We start from the raw sequence: 22,305 nt of genomic DNA, 5'->3' as shown, positions 1-22,305 counted from the left end.
TTGACAGTTCAGGAAAATTTCGTAATCAATTCGAGTGGTGGGAGACATTTCTATCAAAACTGTTAAGTCAATCAAATTTGATGTAATATTATCGTGAATCCCCTTCAAAGTTATCTATTAAGGTAAAAAACAAAAAAAATCGAATGTAGAAAACATTCACAATCGGTTGTTATTTATTCGAAATTCATGATCTAACCTTCTTCATTTATAAATGGGACGTGAGTTAATGGATGTTTTACTTCTTGTTTCGATTTTTGTTCGAAATTACAAAATAAAAAAAAAACATTATTTCTCCTACAAATTGCGTGCCACGCAGTTTTCTACCATTCCATTTTATTTCTTATTCGTGAAATGAAATACACTACTTGGTTTCTGATAAATCGTTTGTATTATTTTCTAATTTTTAAACACCCTTTGTCAGTTATAACCTTACCAGAACAAAGCACCGTACACATGCCCTAAACACTCCAGGCCAAAAGCCCTTTCTATCAATTCACAGCTTATTTACTTTTTTTTCTCCGAAATGCCCTTCACCCTCAATGACCTCTCCAAATCCCCATGCCGTTTGCCTTCGTAGTAAAAGCTCCTTTTTCTAGTTATTTTTCTCTTTTTCCCGCTTTCCTTGAATCACTGCCAGCTGCCCCACACGCCGGAGAGTGAGCTTTTCATTGATCACACAGCAGCAGCGGGCAGCCATATGATTTTCCCGAAGTCGGCACCCGAAGCTTTGATCCGAATGTGTCCTTGCGCGCCATCAACTCGAAAACCGGGAGCCCGGACCAGGACTTGCTCTCTCTTTTTCTCGCTGAAGGACTTCCACCGACACTCGACGCTGGTGGTTCAGTTTTAGTCGTACCGCCGAACGGGAAACACACAACGCGCACAACACACCACCCAACAGCAAACCATTACACATACCATTACATAGCATTTCAGTCTTTTTATTTTTTATAGTTTTAAGTAGAAACCTATATTACATATACACACAGTCGCACATACACACACATTCAGTCACAATCACACACACACACACTGCTAGTACCGGTGCCAGTTTAATTTTCCCGCGGAATAACGAAGAATAAGAAAAAGAAGAAAGGAGCAGGCAAAGTTTGGATAAAGAAGAAGTATAATCAGTCGTCCCTTGAAGAAACGAAACTAGTTTTCTCCACCCCGTCGGATACCGAGCCCCCCTCCCCCTCGCTCCCACACACGAATCAACAACGAAGGGCAGTCCTCTACAGCACTAAAGTGGATACAGAAGAAAAGGAAAAGTGTGACACTAATAAGAAGGGGGGGGGGCAAAAAACCTCTCCGCTTTTTATTTCGAGAAGTGGTCGTATTTGTTTGTGTTTTTCCCGGCCACCGCCGGGTTTCCTCCTCAGACGCGACAGGAAAAATCGTCATCAAAAGCCGTTGTCAATCGCGGCGTAGTTCGTCATCAGTGTGTTTTATTTTTGGAACCTGCCGCACGATACACTCAGTTTATGTTTGGATTAAAGTGTGGATATGATAGATTAAACAGTTTAAGGAAGTGATCGGAATAAAAAAAGTAAATCAAAATCAAAATCTGGCGAAAATTGGTTTAAGTGTTGTGAACATATGGAATTTTTGGTAAAAAAATATTTTCGCAATACTTTGGATCATTAGTAAACTGAGTTGAAAAGAATATTGAGAAAAAAAGGAAATATAATAAAATTCAAACTGCAGTTTGCATAAATATTACATTAATAAATTTTGAGAATGTCATCGAAATGCTTTAATAAAGATTGGTTAAGTTGAATTATGAGAAATAATTAACCTGATCGAAAAGAATTTCTTTTCGTAATTTTGAGGCTTAAATCAGAGAATTTTTGAATGTTATTGCAGTCCTTTCAATATTTCTAAAATTAAAAAAAAATAAACCAAAGGCTATTTCTTTGTGTCGAGTAAAAGTGATTTTGTTTTGAGTGAATACATTTTTTAATTGCTTAAACATCTTGTTTATTATGTGCCATGAAATGAAAAAAAAGTTACCTAATTTTAATCTTGCTGCAAAATTTTGCTATGTTCAGCAATGAAATGAAGAAAAAATTATTAGAAAGCATATTTGACAAATTAAGTGATCTTTTGGCAAAACAGACAAATCCGAATTGTTTTAAGGCAAGCATACGATTTCAAATTTATATACTAATCGTGGCCAAGTTAAAACAATTTGAAGCCCTACAAATGATTTGCCAGTGCCTTTACAGTAGAAATTTAATTGTATTTTTTTTTAGATTTACACAGCACCAAACATTATTTTTCAGCTTTTTTATTTTTTATAATATGTCAAGGTTCTCTTGATGATCTGATAAAATGAAAATTCGATTTAACGTTTTATGCTAAATTTTTCTTAATATAATCAGAACGTGAAAAAAATAAACATTAAAAGTTCTATAAAATATCAATTGAAGTGGAACGATACCTGATTTAAATTGCAGCTTATACCCGAAAATATAATTTCAAAAGTTCATAGCTCGGAATCATATTTGTTTACTTGAAATATGATTCCAGATTTAAATTCAGTGGCAAAAATACTTTAAGAATGCTTGGTCTCTATGACAAACGTCGTGTAATTAGTAGGGTTTACTTGTGGATTCGGAGAAATTTTAAAATTTGGCATTTTTTTCTCAATAAAACACTTATATCTCTGCTCTAGAGCTGTTCAAATTGCATTTATTAGAAGGAAAAAAAGTTCGTGGTGAAATTTCCTACAAGCTTTATGCATTGGTTTTACTGGAAAAAATGAGCTACCTTAAATTAAATGAGCATTTCTGAGACAAGTTTCGCAAAAATGCGATTTTTTCGTCCTAAATCAGCATGGGAGAAGCAAAAAACTTAAAATTTGGTCAAATATTAATAGTGTATCTTAATCTATGGCAAAAAAAACCTACATACGATCCGAGTTCATCCTGATTTTGGTGATTTTTTTTAAGAAAAAAACGTTACTTAACCCTCCACCTTGGGATGGCTGGTGCCTTTTTTGCAGTTTTTTTCTTCTAAATAGCAATGCAAATACAAATACGAAATCTAACATCAAATACTCATAACTTTTGACAAGGCTGTCTTCAATATCCTCCCATGATTGAACCGAACTTCATTTTCTTCAAAATATCTGAGATCCGACCTCAAATAAGTGTATAAATAACACTTAAGTGGTCATCACTTTTATAGGGTTATCAGATCTTCGATGTTTTAGGCTCATTTGAAAGGTCTTTCAATTATCTAACTTACAACGGGTCGCATGATAGACCCGGACACCATTTTTATCGAAATATCTGAGATCCGGCCTCTAAAAAGTGTTTAAATACCACAAAAGTGTTAATAACTTTTAATAGAATTATCAAATCTTCGATGTTTTGGGCTCGTTGGAAAGGTCTTTTAAATACCTTTCTAAAAATGTATAACTTACAAAAACCACCCATTCGGTTTTTACTGAAAATGGTTTTCTTAGCATAACATTTGAAGTACTTTACTAAACTTGCTGATTTTAAATAAAGACTTATGGGACCCCAAGACTGATCGAATGAGACCAAAACGGTCAAAATCCGTGAAGTCAATCCGGAGATAATCGAATGATAATTTTTTGTCCACCCACCTACAACATGATTCTGAGTCGATAGGTATACGTGAAGGTTGGTCTACGAGTTTGACTTAAAAAGTTCATTTTTGAGTGATTCTGTAGCCTTTCTTCAGTAAGGTGAGGAAGGCAAACATATTGTTTTATATTCTTCCTTTATACCTCTTATATATGTTCAAGTATATAAGCCGATTTCTTTTCATCGCATTGCTAATAACTCATCAGGATCTGCTCGGATCTTCTTGCACCCTTCGACAAAAATGTAGGGAATTAAATTTCCTACAAGAATCTTACACTCTGATTGATATTGTGCGAGACCTGCGCCACCTGCTGCCAAAATTCTGAAGCGATGTTTTTCCCCATATATTTTCGTGATTTTCCCCATATCTCGGACTAGTTTTCAGAAAGCCGTAAGAGCCAATGGTAAACAAAGCCTTTTTTGCATCGGTATCCGACCTACTTACGAAAAACTATTTTCAAAAATGCTTAAGATTGTTTATCTACACGTCTCTCAAGTGCCCTAAACCGAAAATTAATGAAATTTTGTTACAATTGGGGAAAAAACGAATATTAGTGTCGGAGGTCACGATGGCTCTTACCTTAGCCGATTTGACACAGTTACTTATTTTTGCCTAAAAAATCGAGCCAAGCGGTATCCCTGATGTCGAATTTTTATTGTCACCCTAATGGGCCATCAAAAACCATCCCAACGCGCCCAAAATATTGAAAATCTGACAACCATATCAAAAGTTATGATTACTTATGTGCAGTGTTGCAAATGAGTGATTATCTCTGCACCTCTGCACCTGCATCTCTGTGTCTCGTGATTCCCAGCGATGGAATTCTCTCTCTATCACTTCTTCCCTTTTCCTCGACTCTGCGCTCTCACCGCTGAGTCTCTCAATCTCTCCGAAAACTGCAATGAAAGAACGCGAGATGGCGATTAGGAGCCGTCCACGCATGACGTTTCGTTAAACTGCGTTTGCGGAATTGGTTTTGTGGCGGTTTTTGTGGTTAAACGCTGTTGCGGTAGGATGAACGTGGAAGCGGAAATGAGAGAGAAAAGGAGATTTTCAATAAGGAGAGAAGAGCAGTTGTATTTGAGGCATGAATATTCAGGCGGGATAATTGTTGTTTGCTGAGAGGTGGATCTTAAATATTTCGATGAAAATGATGCCCAAATAAATCATGCGATCCATCGTTGGATACATAATCAAAAGAACTTTCCAATGAGTACAAAAAATTAAAAACCTTACAACCCTATCAAAAGTATTTTATCGTAAGGAAGGCTAAAACCAACTGAAGGTGGATTACGTAACGTCTTTTGTATGTTTCTTGATTCATTCATCACGTCATAAATTTAATAGCAACTGAGTATACTTTTAAGTCCAGCTTACTTGAATATATTTTGGACTCTTCACACATTCAAAAGAGTCCACTAATAAACACACCAAATTAATAATTATATCGACCACATTTTCGGAACCAACTGCCACCGTCGGCCTTATCTTCGAGCATAAATCTTGAAATCCCGTCGAGAACCCGCTCCAAGGAGTTGGAGCCGTCCGACATTATCCAATTAAGGAATCACGCGTGAAAAGTGGATCAAGCTGGACAAACGCTAACAAGAATACCGTGCGTGCGTGCTCAGTGCGTGAAGGTGGGAGTGGGTTGAAAATGACGAGTGGATAAATAAGTGGACGGACGACGGCACGATGTTGAGTGAAATGATGATAAATGATGCCGAGTGTGGGGGTTTCCACCCCTTTTCATTCGAACACATACAAAAAATGGGAAAAGGTGGTAACGTTTGTTGTTTGTGCTCTGAATGGATTACCGAGAATTTTATTCTTTCTGCATTTTCAATCCCGAGTTTTGCGGTGAATTACAAAAAAGTGAATATTTTTGTGTTGGTAAAAGCTGAAATAACGGAGGTTATTTGCCAAAAACTGACCGTGTGGGGTTATTTATTCTCATGTGGGTGAGAAATCAGACTGTCTTCAATCTAGTTGAATAGGATTTATTTAAAAAAACATTGCTTAATCCACCTTTAGGTGATTGGTGCCTTCCTCACATTCATATAGTAAATATCTTCATCCAGAATTGCATCATTCCCCCTTAACATGTTTAACAAATTAAGCTTCAATACTCATTTCTTTCGATAGGGTTTTCAGATCTTTGATCCTTTTGGCTCATCGGTAAGGTCTTTTGATAACTTATCCAACGATAGTTCGCATGATAGATCCGGACAACGTTTTCATCAAAATATCTGAGATCCGGCCTCTGAAAAGTGTATAAATACCATTTAAATGCATATAACTTTTGATATGGTTATCAGAACTTTGATGTTTTAGGTTTATTTGAAAGGTCTTTTAATTATCTAACTGACGGCGGGTCGCATGATGGACCCGGACATCATTTTAATCGAAATATCTGAGATCCGGCCTCTGAAAAGTGTATAAAAACCATGTAAATGCTAATAACTTTTGATAGGATTATCAGATCTTCAATGTTTTAGACTCATTGGAAAGGTCTTTTAAATACCTTTCTAAAAATGTATAACATGATGGGTTTTCTTACAAAAACCACCCTTTTTACAATTTTCGGAAGTTTAGCTAAAATCGTTTTTTTAGCATAACTTTTGAAGTACTATTCTAAACTTTATAATATTAACTGGGGTCTTGTGGGACCCCTAGACGGATCGAATGAGACCCACACGGTCCAAATCGGTTCAGCCATTTGTTCAGAATTTGATTCTGAGTCGATAGGTATACGTGAAGGTGGGTCTACGAGGTCGAATAAAGAAGTTCACTTTTCGAGTGATTTTATAGACTTTTCTCATTGAGGTGAGGAAGGCAAAAAGCCTGATAATTATCATATAATCTTGAGAGAAAAATTTCAAAAGAGTTGGTTTAAAAACAACAGCATATTTAATTAAATTTAGTTCACTTATTTTATTTTTTTTTTTTTTTTCAAAATATCATTTAGAAATTCTTTGGACCTTAAATTTGACGCTCCAATATATTTATAAAATTAATATATGTATATATTTTTTTGCTGAAAAAAAATGTACATGATTTAAGATTGTGTTTTGAAAATTGTACTTGCTAAAACCTTATGAATTAAATTAAAAGATCAAAAGAACACAGGCTTTTTTTTTAAACTTAAAATCACAAATTTTTAGGACTGTAAGTGTTTGGTCAGGGGTTTTATGATCTAAAACCACTCAATCTTTTTTTAAAGTTTTTTTTATTTTTATTTGAGAAATAATAACAATAATGAATTTATCACAAAAAGGTTTCAAGGTTTGAGTCATATCATTTTCTAATGATGAAAAATATGTTATTTTCGATAAATTTCAAGAATGTTTTGCCAATTTTGACCTTGAGTACCAATGGTTTATTAATTTAAACCTAATTTTGACAAAGTTGGTTCATAGTTCAAACAGATTTTAATATTATCTATCAAATAAATCATAATTGAAGTTGAAGACTGACAAGCTTAATTCTTTTGTAATTAATTTGTTATCTAAAAGTAACTCAGAAATCCTTAATCTTTCATTAAACATGCTAGAATAAAAATAGCTTTGACAAATTTAAATGACGTCCAATTAATTTCAAAAGCAACCGCCCAAACAGGGACAGTCATCAAACATCATCACCGTTCCATTCCCGAAATAGACATTGCCACCTGGTCTTCCTGCTCTCCCAAAAACCCAAAAGAAAACATCAACGGCCCAAGACGCTACCCACCCTAACGAACCAGACCGGTCACTTTAATATAATTAAAAGTTGTCACTCAAACCCCCCTCTCAGCAGGACCTTGTTGATCTACTACGAGAGAGAGGACAAATTTATGTTTCGAGGCAAATAAAAACATTCAACCTCCCTCCTCCACCAAAAAGATGACGCCATCGACAACAAACGCCAAGCCGAAAAGACCTTGGAAGGAAGAAGGAAATAAGTTTTTCCACCCCAACATCCCCTTCCACCCACTTTTACCCTGCGCTGCAATCGGGAAAAAACCCCGCCGGAATGGTGGCCTCAATTTCCACGACGCGCTGCTTGTTTTGACGCTTGTCCAGCTAAATCTTGGTGGCGGATTGTCCTCGGGGCCACCTCCCTTCCCCCATCTTAGGAAGGATTAAGCGGGTGGACACACTTTGCCAGCCTAACCTATAGGAAAAACATCACGTTTTCCCTTTCGTTTCCACTAGGGGGGCTGGCGTCGATTGAGTTGTTGGGGATGAAGGGGGGAAGTGGAAGGAAAGTGAATCAAGTTGGAATCGATAAGCGACGAACCCCCCTTCTACTGCTCCCACCCCTTAACCTTCTATGGCCTAATCAATCACAGTCATTGCAAGAATTTTTATTTTGAAGGAAACTTTTACAAGTTTTGAAACAAATCAAAATAATAGATAGTGAAAATCAAGGAACAGACAGAAGATGTGAAAATTCTTGTAATGAAAAAAACAAAAAAATCAAATGAAGGAAAACAAAAAATTACCAAAAAACAATTTGGACAGTAGAAGGTTACCCCGGCAAAACTTTGGAAACTAAACCACGTTGAAGACCCTCGGCCCATGGTGGATTAGTGTGAGGAGTGGGGAGCGCTTGGCGGCTGGTGTCCCACCCCCAAATAATGTAATTGTATTTGCATCCAGAAACATGGTGTAGGTGTACGTGTGAGTGTGTGTCAAGGCACGTGAGATTCCACCGGGGAGAAGGATTTGTTTGTGGCTTGGCAAACGGCCAACGCTGGTAGCTGCTTCCTGCAGCGAATTGTAAGTATCCGCGGAACTGAACATGCAAATGTTGACCCCGATGGGGAAGGGTATGGCGACGACTGTTGACCACGTGACCTGAGGCAATCTGGGTGAAGGTGAGGCTGAGGCGGGGAGTTGTTGTGTTTTGCAGATTTGGGGTGGTAATTTGGGTTATTTTGCGATGGAGTGAAGTGAGACCAATAATTGGATTTGCAGTGATTTACTGATTCAATCCCAAGTTAAGCTGTACAGTCCAGATTTGTCCAAATTTCGAGAGTTTCATAAAAATTTTGAACAATCAGTTAATTATTCCCAATTTTTTGTAGAGTATATTTGGGGTCATACTTGAGCTCAAAGACCGATAATTAGACAACGATTTTTTTCGTGATTCTATTATCCGAAGTGTATTTTATCTGAGGTGTTCGGTTGATCAAGTTTGGAAGTATATATTTTATCAAATACCGCCTAAGAAACTGATGCCTTCCTCACAAATTAATAGCTTCAGCGTCCTGTATGCATTTGATGAACTCTGTATGTCTTAAAACTTAGGGAAATCAAGCACTTGATTCTTGAAAAACCAAAAACCTTTTGTGTACAGTTTGCTAATAAAATTAAGTTTTTAAAGTATCGCTGCCATTGGGCCCACAATGATAAAAAAGAAAAACCTTAAATTAACTTAGTCAATTCCAGGAAACTCCTAAGACTGCTCCTTTCCATAGTCAAAACAATTTCCGTAAGTAACGATAAACCGATCAGATAGCGGATCAAGAGAAAAGAAAATCCCAAAATTGACCACGGACTAACCGACAAACCTATAATCTCAAACCCATTGTCACAACCCCCGAAAGAGCCACCAATCAACTCGGTTTTCCATCTAGTACCCAAAATCGGGCCTCAAATCTGACTAAATCTGCTCCCCCTGCTGACCCCGCGTCACGTGGTCAACCTAGCCCTTCTCAAAGATTGACACCTTCTCGGTTGTTGCTTGTGGTTCCTTGTCACCCGCCCAAAACACAATTTCTATCAGAGGATGCGTACGTAAGCCGTTTTCCCAGAAACCCTGGACCTCACAGGTGCCCAAAGGTTCCGGGTGGCAGGGATAAGAAAGCAAAACAAGAAAAAAAAAAACGAAAGTCATTCTTGTTATCGGGTCTCTCCAAGAAAATCAGCGACATCATCGTCATTTTGTTGTGCAGTCAGTGGCGTGAAGAAATTAAAATGTAAAATAATCATGAAGTGTGAATCAAAATAATTTAACTTTGAGCTAAATCTGATTAAAATCTTTCTTCGAAATATTATACTTCTCTTGTTTTAAGTTTTTCTTTTTCAGTAGTTTCATATGCATTTCAGACAAATTCTACAACTTTCAAACATTATCTTTTAGCTAAATGCTATTTTTCAAAGTTTTCCTGCGTTTTTTTCAATTTCTGAATTTTTAACATTTTCAGATAAACTTAACCATTAATTTTAAGGTCAAAACAATTTATGGTAAACCATAATATGGAACATTACGTTTAGAGAAGGGGGTATTAATTAAAACTAAACTTCTAAGCTTGAGCAAAAGGGGAAATTTGTATGAAAAGCACGATTTTCAAAACATACCAAAATCACATAGAACAAGTAGCATCATCAACTGCAAGTTTTTTTTAATTGTAAATTACTGGTTTTCAATACACTATGATGATTTGAAATTGGTGAAAAAATTTGATTTTGATGAATTTTTAGAAGCAGGATTTGGTCTAAGAGAGATAGTTTGAAGCATCGTCAACATACCAAAAATGCTGAAATTTTCTTGTAATGAGCAATTCTCTACGAAATCGTCTTTTTTACAATTTTTATTTTTGTATATTTAATCCGACTTTTCATACAAATTTGGCATCTGTCCATACAAAAACGATACATGAAAATTCAAAATTCTGTATCTTTTGAAGAATTTTTTTGATCGATTTGGTGTCTTCGGTAAAGTTGTAGGTATGGATATGGACTACACTGAAAAAAATGATACATGAAAAAAAATTGATGATTTTTTATTTAACCTTTTGTCACTAAAACTTAATTTGCAAAAAAAAAAACAATTTTATTTTTTTCATTTTTTGATATTTTTTAGAGGACATAAAATGCCAACTTTTCAGAAATTCACAGGTTGTGCAAAAAATCTTTGACCGAGTTATGTTTTTTTTAATCAATACTGATTTTTTTTTTTAAAATCGAAGTATTGGTCGTAAAAATTTTTCAACTTCATTTTTCGATATAAAATCAAATTTGCAATCAAAAAGTACTTCAGTGAAATTTTGATAATGTGCAAAGTTTTCAAGATAAGGCTTTTTTTAGGTAACTTTTTTCAAAATAGTCGCAGTTTTTAATTTTTTTAAAATAAGTGCACATGTTTGCCCACTTTTGAAAAAATATTTTTGAAAAGCTGAGAAAATTCTCTATATTTTGCTTTTTTGAACTTTGTTGATACGACCCTGAGTTGCTGAGGATATTGCCATGCAAAGGTTTAAAAACATGAAAATTAATGATTTCCAAGTCTCACCCAAACGACCCACCATTTTCTGAAGTCGATATCTCGGCAACTAATGGTCCGATTTACAATGTTAAAATATGAAACATCGTGAAATTTTTCGATCTGTTCGAAAATAATATTTTCAAAAAAAATTAATTCAAGACTAACATTTCAAAAGGGCCAAATATTACTTCAATATTACTATTTTTAGTTCTTTTCCCTCGTGAGAAGGTCTTTTTAGGGTGCGGGATATTTCGCCGAATGTCATTTCTCTATATTTTTTTTTGTTTGATAGTATGTCTTTTTTGTTTTTATGCATTTTTACATGCATAACAATTGTATAAAAAAAATTCAATCATAAGCAGTTTTTTTTTATTATTATAGAGACTTTACACCATTGTGCATTCATCTCTTCAAGGTGGATAGTGGAAGAGGAAAGGTTACAGAGTTTTAAATCACTTGTCTGGCTATTTTTCAATAATTGTTACCATGCCTTTTTTCTAAATATTTCTGTCTATGTTTCAAATATTTAGCGGAAAATTTTGATCTTAAATTATCAAGTTCTTCAATTTTATCTTCGTCCTCTTCCTCCAGGGATTTAACAGTTATCTCATAACACTTATTCCTGTAATATTTTGCTTTTACGACATCTTCATCTTCTTCATCTGTTGTTTCTTCTTCAGCCATCTCTCTTCGTTTTGTTGTCAATTCGTCATCCGCGTCCAAATATGCTTATAAGCGCTTCCGGGTTTTGCGAGTGTGCTTAGAAAGCACGGTCTCGAATCCATCGTTGTCTTCTTCGTCAATTTGACTCGTTTGCTTTGGATGTTGGTCTGATTTACTGTTGTTGCTTTTACTGCTGCTGCTGCTACTTGGCTCAGGTTCAATCGGTGGTGTACTACTTTTTTGGTTCACCTTTTTAGTTGAATCCGCACATTTTTTGTTCTTTGCTTTGAGTTTGCAAAGCGATTTTTTGCCTATAATCGTCACTGTTGCAGCAGCATTATTTACAGTGATTGATTTCGGCGTTGGCTGTTTCAGCAACATCCGCAGGGCCCGAACTCCATTTGGGATTCCTGGGAAGAAGTTAATCCAGCGGTCGTTGGTGATGGTCAAAATTTCGCCGTATTTACTCATCACTTTTACTACGTCGTCATTGCTTATGCCTAGAGGTAGGTCAAGCACACTAACTTCCGTAGCGTTGTTGTCCAGGTAAATCGGGATTTTGCAACCCTGATATACCAGAGGTTTGTCGATGATGGACGAGGCCACTGCTGAGTCGGCGAACTGCAACACGGCTATTCTTCTTCTATTGCATAATTGCAATGCTCGCAAGTTTTCTTGGTTTACTTGAAGGTCTGCGAGGAATTTTTTTACAAGCTTCGGGCCTGGTTGGGTTTGGAGTTGACAAAAATCCAGAACCACACTGTTTTTGTCTACGGTGCACATTTAAAAAAAAGCGGCGACGCGCACACAAACTGCGGACTGGCGTTGATAATGCGACTTGTAAGGTCGGCGGTTACCTTGCAACTGATAAGCAGTTGTTTGATTTCTGCATACAATTTTAAATCATTTTTGGGAGTTTTTGCAATTTTTCAAACACTAAGAGTTTTATTTTTTGCATATAATTTTGCATTAATTTCTGCTAGTTTTTGCGTTCTTGTTTTTTGTGAGCTTTTGCATTCTTTCAAACATGAGCAGCTCTTTTTATTTTCTGTTTATTATTTGATTAATTTTTGTTAGTTTTTGCCTTCTTTGTATTTAAGCATGTTATTTGTAAATCTTTAGTGAGTTTTTTGCATTCTTTCAAACATGAGCAGTTCTTTTGATTTTTTGCATAACATTTTGAAAATTTCTGTTAGTTTTTTCATTCTTAGATTTTTATGCATTTTTTTATTATTTCTGTGAGTTCCTTCTACAAGTTTGCATGAGTGAGTTACAAGATGGCACTGCTGCGAAAAAAATAACATAACTTATAAAAAAAACTAACTTAATCCACCTATGTGGTTGATGCCTTCCTCACTTCTTACCAAAAATGGGTATGGGTAATGGGAGTGGTTTCATCATTTTTTTAGATCCAGAAAAAAAGAACACAATGTATAACTTATGTGGTCATAACTCGAGACAGGGTTGCCAGATCTTCAATGTTTTGGACTCATTGGAAAGGCCTTTCAATTACCTAACCAACGATGGATCGGATGATGGATCCGGATATAGTTTACATACATTTAAGTGAGATCCGGCTTCAAAAAAGTACATAAATACCACTTAAGTGGTCATAACTCGAGACAGGGTTGCCAGATCTTCAATGTCTTGGACTCATTGGAAAGGCCTTTCAATTACCGAATCAACGATGGGTCGGATGATGTATCCGGACATTGTTTACATGCATATAATTGAGATCCGGGTATTTGTGAAAACACATTTTTATGCATAACTTTTGAACTACTTATCGAAACTTCAAACAATTCAATAGCGATGTATGGGACCCTAAACCAAGTCGAATGCATTTGGTTCGATCAAAATCGGTTCAGCCAGTGCTGAGAAAACTCAGTGAGAATTTTGGTCACATACATACATACACACACACATACACACACAGACATTTGTTCAGTTTTCGATTCTGAGTAGATATGTATACATGAAGGAGGGTCTAGGAGCTTTTAATAGAAAGTTCATTTTTAGAGCAGGATTATAGCCTTACCGCAGTTAGGAAGGCAAAAAGTTAATTTGTTCAGCAAAAAAAAAATATACCAGATCCGTCTTTTCAATATCTTTTCAGCAATTTATAACTCGATTCTTACAAATACCATCAAACTTCTAGACTTTACCCAGAATCGTTTTTTATGTGTAATTTTTGAATAACTACACAGTAAAAATATCATGCTAATATAACTTCTGGGAATCAGTACGCATGACAGGAAAAATGTGTAATTTTACCTCTGAAAATGTGTAATTTACCACTCTTTCGTTGTAATGTCCCTTTTTTTAGTCCAAATTGAGACAATATTACATCCTAAGAGAAGTAATATTAATCTTTCCAATTTTACACCTTCCAAATTCACACAGTTTTTTGCTCTTTGTACCAAAATTTGTGATTTTGACAGGGACCACAAACTATATCGAATTACAAACATTTGACAAAAATAGGTTAAAAAATAGAAAGCCAAAGCTGATCAAAATCTTGTTTTTATTGCACATATATAATCTCTAATAAAACATTTTTTTTGTAGTTTTTTTTCGTTTCTTTATGATTCTAAAATGAATCAAATATTGAAGAAAATATTTTCAAAGAATTTAAATAAAAAACTAAAAGATTTGAAATCTTTGAATAAAAAAATAAAAAAATCCAAGTGTCAATTCTGAAAACTGAATGCTTCACTGTACTCGTTGGACAACAGAAAATGAGAGTTCCAGTAAAACGGACATTAAGTTATGGTGCCAAACTTCGCTCAATCTTGGCTTTGTAAAATTAAAAAAAACTAATGAATATGAGATTCAAGTGAAATTGCTAGCCTTAAACAGGTCTAAAAGTTAATAATAGACGGAATGCTTTTTAAAGTTTGTGTTAATAAAAATGTGTTGTATTTTTGTTATTTCAGTTTTTGTGTTTAATTTTTTGGCCTTCTTGTCAATTTCTGTATCTTTTCAACTTTCCATGCATTTTGGTTTTTTTACAGAAGAATTTCTGGTTCCAAGCTTTGCCTTTTTTTAAAGAAATACTTTGCTTTGTCTTGAAGATGATTTCAAAATTATTAAATCAAAAGTACATGATAAAATGATTTTAATCAAAGTTAGACTATTTTGAGTTCTCATTTCTGAATCCAGATTTCAAAAACGCAACTGAGTGTACTTCTTTCTCGCTTCTTTGTGGTTTTAGCTAGTTAGCAGAGCTTCCTTAAAAGCCCGGAAGTTGATTTTCGCAAGAAGAATAAAGTAAAAGTCATCGTGCAGCAGCAAGGGCGCTTTGTTTTGGCGCCACGAAATTGCCGGAAGAGAGAAAAGCGTTAGAAAAAGCGCGGGAACAAATCCCGCGGGAAATTGGAAAATTCCCACCACCAACAACCACTTTTCCACTGCTCACACCGTTCGGCGATGAAAGGCGATCGTCAGTTCTTGAGTGTCAGCAGTTTTCCAGCACGGCAGCAGCAAGCAACCGGCGGCAGTTTGGATTAAATTTTGTTAATTCAGGTGAAACGGTGTGATTGTTGGAGCTAGAGCAAGAGTGCCAGTTAGTGTAGAGGAAAACAAGTGAAAAATTTGTGTAAATATTAATTCCAACGATAAAGTGTTTACATTCTAAATCAAAAATTTGTAATCGTTTTGCTCTCTGTCTGTCGAATCACCTCGAAGAAACGAGCGCAGTCACAAATTTGTAACGAAGAAATAAGCCCAGTAATTAGTGTTTGTAGCTGTTTTAAGTGTTTGCAAATTAATCAAATTGCTTAGTAGAAGGTGTCAAAAAACCACAATTAGTTCCGTGTTAATTGCTACGTCATTCGAAACCACCCCCCGCGCCGCTCACCTTAACTAAGGGTGATGTCGACGTACTAACTAACTAACAAAAAAAGAAGAAGGAAGCAAAACCACGTGAGGGATGCTTAGTACAAGGCGCAGTGCGGTCCTTAATCATTCTAATCGCAGCCAACCTGGGGCTTCTGACCACCAACGTCGTGGGAAGCCCACCTTGCGGCAACAACGTTGGCTTTAGTTTAGGGAGTTTTTCGTCATACTAGCCACAACCATCCGAGCGGTTTTTCGGTTAGTACGAGCTTCAGCAGCAAAAGTAACAAGGTAAGTGGAGAGGTCGTAATTGACTTGTTAAGTGGAACAAATTACCTCCCCTCGCACAGGATTGTGATTGCAGAAGAAAATGACCGGAGGAAAAAGAATAGGGTTGTTTGAACTAGTACGAGCGATTCATTGCTTGTAAATTGGTATGCAAATATATTAAGGTTCAGTTGAGTATTCAGATGTAATGATGCATATTATATTTATTAATTCAATTCAATTCAGTTTTTATTCAGTAGATAATCAATTCACAATGTGTTTAACTATTAAGCATAATAGAGTTTTGGAGGTCCTTACAGCTATGCGTTAATATAATTTGTCTAGGGACACAATTGTGCATTACTAAAGGGATTATCAAAAGTAGGAAAAAGTTTAAAAAAAAAACCTACAGAATTACTATAGAAAGGGGATAGTTAGAGGAAAACTTAAAGCTAGATCACAGAATGATTTTGTCTTTTGACGTCGAAGAACAGCGCTGCACGAGGCAGCTTATCCATTGTAAACGAATTTAATCATGAGCTCTCCCAGAGCCATGAACTGTTCTGCCTTGTTACGGCAGGCACGAAAACGGGTTAACATTTCCCCCGCGAGAGCGAAAAACTCTGGCAGGGTAAAGAGGTCATCTCCGGACACCGCTGCTTGTTCCGGAACCGTACCACCGCTCGCCGCGGTCACGCTTGCGTAAGAACCTCCCCAGCCGGGAGGAAACGTTGGAATATTCCGACCAGCCGCGCCTTGTCCAGCTGCAGGAACGGTTGATCTTGATCTCGGAGGTGGCCGGGTCGCTGGAAGCTTCTTTTCTTTTAGCCTGCTCCTCGAGGTAGGCCTTTCTCGCGGCACAGCCACGGAAGTTTGCTGTATGGTTGCCATCGCAGTTCGCGCACTTGACACGAGACCGTTGCTGCTGAGCGTCGCTTTCACTCAGCCTTGCTTTCTGGGGAAGTTTGCACTTCTCCGTGAAATGCATTTCACCGCACTTAACGCAGCGCGGTTGTAGGTTGCAGTTTCTTGAACCGTGGCCGAATTTTTGGCAACGGTGGCATTGGGCTGCGTCCGTCGAGTTCTTAGAAAAGTACCTCCAAGTCACCCAGAAGCCATCCAACGTTTTTATCCGCCGGAGGTCCTGAAGCTTGACGGTACCACGGTCGAAGTAGAGAAGGTACAGCACGTGGGTACCCGTCACCGTGGTCGTTCTTGAGAGCACCTTGATGTCTCGGGGGTGAACTTTAGCGTCCGCAAGGTGTTCAGCCAATTGGTCCACTGGCCGATCTATATAGCCTTGCAGTACTATTTTTGTCGGAACTGTTTCAGCCGGGTCAAATGTAAAGAATTTCACGTTGTGTGTTTTGAGGACCATCAACACTTTATCGAAGTTAGCTCTTAGCAACGTGATCACTTGCACATTCTTCTTACCGATCTTCAAACAGTAGGTTTGACCCTCCAATAGCTCATCCACACGATCAGCTAACGTGTCGACGACAAATATCGGCGGAGGTCTTCTTTCCTTCGCCGCAGTTTTGCTGTTGGTTTCTTTCTTCGACGCGCGTGCTGGCTCGTCGTCGTCGTCGTCGTTACTACTGCTGGTGCTGCAGTCGTCTTCATTGTCCTCATCATCACCACTCAGCGGCTCGAACTCGTTGCGTGTGGGGACGGGGGTGACGGAGGGGACGCCGGAGGCCTGCCGGCCTGCCTTAGCTGTCTTCACACGTAGCTGGTACGGGCTGCGATAGTGTGGATGTAGCTTTGTTTTGTCGATGCCTTCCAACGCTGTCGCCGCGGTGGAAGGCTTGAGTTGACTATTGGCCGGATTGTTTTTAGTAATCCGGCCAGGAGACGGGTTCCGCGAGGTCCCCGGTGCTGCACTCGAGTTGCCATGCCTAGCGCCACATGCTTGGGCATCTCCGGGCGGCAAGTTCGCGAAGAAACACTTCACCCGCGGCGTGAAAAATTCGAAAATTGTACGGAGCACTCAAACTGTGTTATGGCTGGCTCCAACGTAGGTAGCCCGAAGATATTATATTTAAATCAATCAAATTGATTGTGGGAACCAGTATTAGTTAAAAAAAAATAATATTTTATGAAACAAATAATACAAATAAATTAAACATTGTTTCCAGATCAAAATAGTTGCACAGTTTAAAATATTGAAATATAATGTGTAGGAATAGTGTTCCTATCAAAAAGGCAAAAACAGCATAAGAAATTCAATTTGAATATCCCATCAATCCGAAGTCACCACACAAACCCTTCCAAGAACCACACCGCGCCGGTCGTCGCAACACTGCTGCTCAACCTTGACACGACGTCATCTTCACTCGCTTCCGTCAGTTCGTGAAGGTGGCGTGTGACAACCCCTCACAAACCCGTGTCAATATGTTCTAGTTTTCCATTTTCGATCAATACTTGCCTCATTGTTACCGTGTTCCAAGGTGTACGATGACGCGGCATGGCGTGAATGGAATATAAATCTATACATAACTCTCCGTCCCGTTGGCGACCGGTGGTCCTGAGCCCACCCTCGGAACCAAATGTCAACATAACCCGGGTAACCTTCTTCTTCCTTCTTTGCTGGCGCTGACGGTCACCAAGGTGGTGATGTCAGTGCCCACTTGTGGATAAGAAGCGCCCGTAATCCGGAAAGATGCTATCACTCAGGCCAAGAAGTGCTAGTTAGATGGTAAGCTGGTTCATCGAAAAGACTTTTCATAGAATGCTATTTTAAGGAATTTTGAAGATTGGTGACATTTTTTGGTCATTCGGTGAATCGATATTCGGGGAACTGACCCAACCTCTGCTTTGGATCTCAGATCAAGTGTGCGCCAATCCACAATCCCAGGAGGGTTCGTTCTCTAGGTCGCGCAGTTTGTTATCCGGGATGAGAATCTCGTCCGAAACGACCAACCATCCTTCCTTCGGATAAGCCAAGATTGAAGGTTAAACGTACCTACGACGATAAACTGTGTGGCAAACCTCCCGGAGGATTTTCGGGGGAAACTCCAAGAGTGGGAAAATCCATTAAAGCGACTTTCATGAACGCACATTACTCTTCAGCTAGCGGCTGCTGCAGGCTACCGAGAGAAGTGTCCTTTGGCCATGTCCTTGCTGCTTCCCATGGTAAATTATTCCCAAGAGGCTCGGAAAACTCGCGGGGGCGACATGTACTGATGAATCTTGCCGATAGAGATTCCTTCGGGCAGGATGTCCCACAGCATCATTCAAGCTGTTTGGAGGATCAACTTGATTGTGTTTGTCAACGCAAATAAACACATTATTCACCTTGAACTTGGGCAAGCAAGAAGACGAATTTGGTTCATTTTTGGCGGTGACCTGTTTTCAGCCTATTATCAGACTAGTAAAAAAAAGTTGAATTTTTGAAGATTTAAAATTTGTTGGGTTGATTTTACCTCTGTTTTGAGTAATTTCTCCTAAATAATGAGCATAAGCATGAGCATGAGCATGAGCATGGTTGACTGCCAATGAGCTGCTACTCCGTTATTGACAGATCAGCTGAAGTACAATGAATCAAAAATGATCAGTGGGAGCCAACCATCCGTTCACTGTTTAACCTCTGAAGATCCCTACTTTATTAGTCAATACCGGCTATATACTTGTTGATACCGCTTGAGACCGTTGAATCCACAGCATCTCCTTCAAGCATCACGTGATTAATATTTTTTTGGGTTAGTAGGATAAGGTATTGACTTTTCGATGCCTCCCGAGCTACGACGCTATGGGGAGGACTTTCATAACAGACCCGTTGGCGAGCCTTCCGAGCAACGATGCTATGGGAAGGTATTTCTGGTTAACACACAAAATCACTCACACACAGTTATTTTGCTCCACTATTATCTCGACGTTCCAAAATGTCAGTGCGTCTTTCGATCATTATATAGGAATGGCTTTTTCACCGCAAAAAAATAAAACCTTATTCGAAAAATTTAAACACAATCCACCCGACGCCGTGCCTTCCGCACAAGGATGATATTGGAAGGGCTTTGAAAATCACAAAAAAAAATCTCTTTTCATTCCGAACATTTTTACGACCACGCGCTCCCTTTGTAAATTATGCACTGATGACGCTGCATTTTCAGAGGGCAATCTTCTCCTCGCAGCACACAATACACGACAAAAATGCAAAACAAAAGGCACACGAGCAATTCTCTACCAAAACCGGAAATGGATTTTATTTGTATTTTTTTATTTGGCTCAATCTTTGTGGGGGCCTTCCCTATGACCAAATAAGCTATGTTGCGTCATTGGTTCACCCATACAAGTCTCCATACAATTTTGGCTGCTGTCCATACAAAAATGGTATGTAAATATTCAAACAGCTTTAACTTTTGAGTGAATTTTCTGATCAATTTGGTGTCTTCGGCAAATTTGTAGGTATTGTTGAGGACTTTTGAGAAAAAAATAGGTACACGGAAAAAAAAATTGCTGATTTTTTATCAACTTTTTTTTCACTAAAACTCAATTTCCCAAAATACGTATTTTTTGATTTTCGAGATTTTTTTATATGTTTTAGGGGACAAAAATCCGCAACTTTTGAGCCAAAGAGAAACATGGTCAAAAAATCTGCCGCCGAGTTATGAATTTGAAAAAATAGTGATTTTTGGAAAAAATCGAAGTTTTATGCAAAAACAAGTTTGACATTATTTTTTAATGCAAAATTGAATTTGCAATCGAAAAGTACTTGACACTTTTTTTGATTAAGGGCTCCGTTTTTAAGATATAGCCACCAAAAGTTTGATTCAGAGTTCCCAAATGAACCGGTTAGGCTAGGTTCACCTATAAACTTGGTTCGGCTTAAGCCTCCCTTCGTGGTTCAATCCTGGTTCAGTGAACCATGAACCATGGCTTAAGCCAGGCTAACCAGGCTAATAAAAATCATAGGAATACTGCACTGTGTAACAAATCTTATAGTGTAGCAATGTTACAATGTAACATTTATTACACCGTAACATTCGTTACACCGCATCATTCGTTACACCGTAACATTCGTTACACCGTAACATTCGTTACACCGTAACATTGTTACACCGTATTATGATTACACCGTAACATTGTTGCACCACAAAATTCGTTACATCGTAACATTGTTACACCGTAACATTGTTACACCGTAACATTGTTACACCGTAACATTGTTACACCGTAACATTGTTACACCGTAACATTGTTACACCGTAACATTGTTACACCGTAACATTGTTACACCGTAACATTGTTACACCGTAACATTGTTACACCGTAACATTGTTACACCGTAACATTGTTACACCGTAACATTGTTACACCGTAACATTGTTACACCGTAACATTGTTACACCGTAACATTGTTACACCGTAACATTGTTACACCGTAACATTGTTACACCGTAACATTGTTACATCGTAACATTGTTACACCGTAACTTTGTTACACCGTAACATTGTTACACCGTAACATTGTTACATCGTAACATTGTTACACCGTAACATTGTTACACCGTAACATTGTTACACCGTAACATTGTTACACCGTAACATTGTTACACCGTAACATTCATTACACCGTAACATGGTTACACCACAACATTCGTTGCATCGTAGCTATCATTACACCGTGACATTACTTACACCGTAATAATGTTACGGTGTAATACTGTTACGGTGTAATACTGTTACGGTGTAACAATGTTACGATGTAACAATGTTACGGTGTAACAATGTTACGGTGTAACAATGTTACGGTGTAACAATGTTACGGTGTAACAATGTTACGGTGTAACAATGTTACGGTGTAACAATGTTACGGTGTAACAATGTTACGGTGTAACAATGTTACGGTTTGAGCATACTACGGTGTAACAAAGCTTGCCGTTTAGCCTAACATTCTTTGATCAGGTTCAAGTCAGGTTCAAGCCTGGTTCAAGCCAATGGTTCATTTTGGTTAGCCTCGCCTGGTTTAAACCAAATGAACCATGGCTCACGGCACTTAGTGAGCCTGAGCCGACGATGCTTGCCGACGTGTGGTGTGAACCTGAACCAGAAAAATGAACCTAGCCTAGCCGATGGCATAGGCTCGTGGGAACACTGGTTTGATTTTAGCGAAATTTTTGCAGTTTTTCAATTTTTAAAAATAGTGACCATGAGTGACCATTTCTAAAAATATTTTTTTTTTTGAAAAGTTCAGAAAATTTGCTATAAAATTGTCCAAGTGACATTGAAGATTGGACCTCTGGTTGCTGAGATACAGCGGCTTAAAGAAAAAGATAAACGAAAATTGAAGTTTTCTAAGTCTCACCCAAACATTCCACCATTTTCTAATGACGATATCTCAGCAATTAATGGTCCGATTTTCAATGTTAATACATGAAACATTCGGGAAATTTTCCGATCTTTTCGAAAAAAATATTTTGATTTATTTTAAATCAAGACTAACATTTAAAAAGGGCCAAATATTGAATATTACGCCCATTTTAAATGCTAGTCCGGATTTAAAATTTTTCAAAATATTTTTTTCGAAAAGATCGGAAAATTTCACGATTGTTTTATGTATTAACATTGAAAATCGGACCATTAATTGCTGAGATATCGTCATTCAGCAATTCCATTTGAAAAGAGCCTAAACCAAAAAAAAAGTTCTCCGATCGGGCTCAAAAT

The 22,305-nt window shown here is 37.7% G+C and overlaps 1 protein-coding gene across 8 annotated transcripts in view; it reads left to right on the top strand.

The window, feature by feature from the left end:
• Positions 1-838: 838 nt before the first annotated feature.
• Positions 839-22,305, top strand: part of LOC6040082 (pleckstrin homology domain-containing family G member 5) — a 187,155-nt gene continuing 165,688 nt past the window's right edge. For 2 of the 8 annotated variants that reach the window (XM_038253022.1, XM_038253021.1), the window contains exons 1-2: positions 7,978-8,381; positions 14,750-15,663. The gene's annotated coding sequence lies outside the window, so the exon portion shown is untranslated. Of the gene's footprint in view, positions 1,125-1,331; positions 1,612-7,977; positions 8,382-14,749; positions 15,664-22,305 lie in introns of those variants that run through there. The other 6 variants (XM_038253014.1, XM_038253015.1, XM_038253017.1 and 3 more) reach the window with 6 other exon arrangements.

The sequence above is a fragment of the Culex quinquefasciatus genome, chromosome 2 (assembly GCF_015732765.1).
Source record: "Culex quinquefasciatus strain JHB chromosome 2, VPISU_Cqui_1.0_pri_paternal, whole genome shotgun sequence".
In the NCBI taxonomy this organism is placed as follows: Eukaryota; Metazoa; Arthropoda; class Insecta; order Diptera; family Culicidae; genus Culex; species Culex quinquefasciatus.
This window is presented reverse-complemented; position numbering and strand designations above follow the sequence as displayed.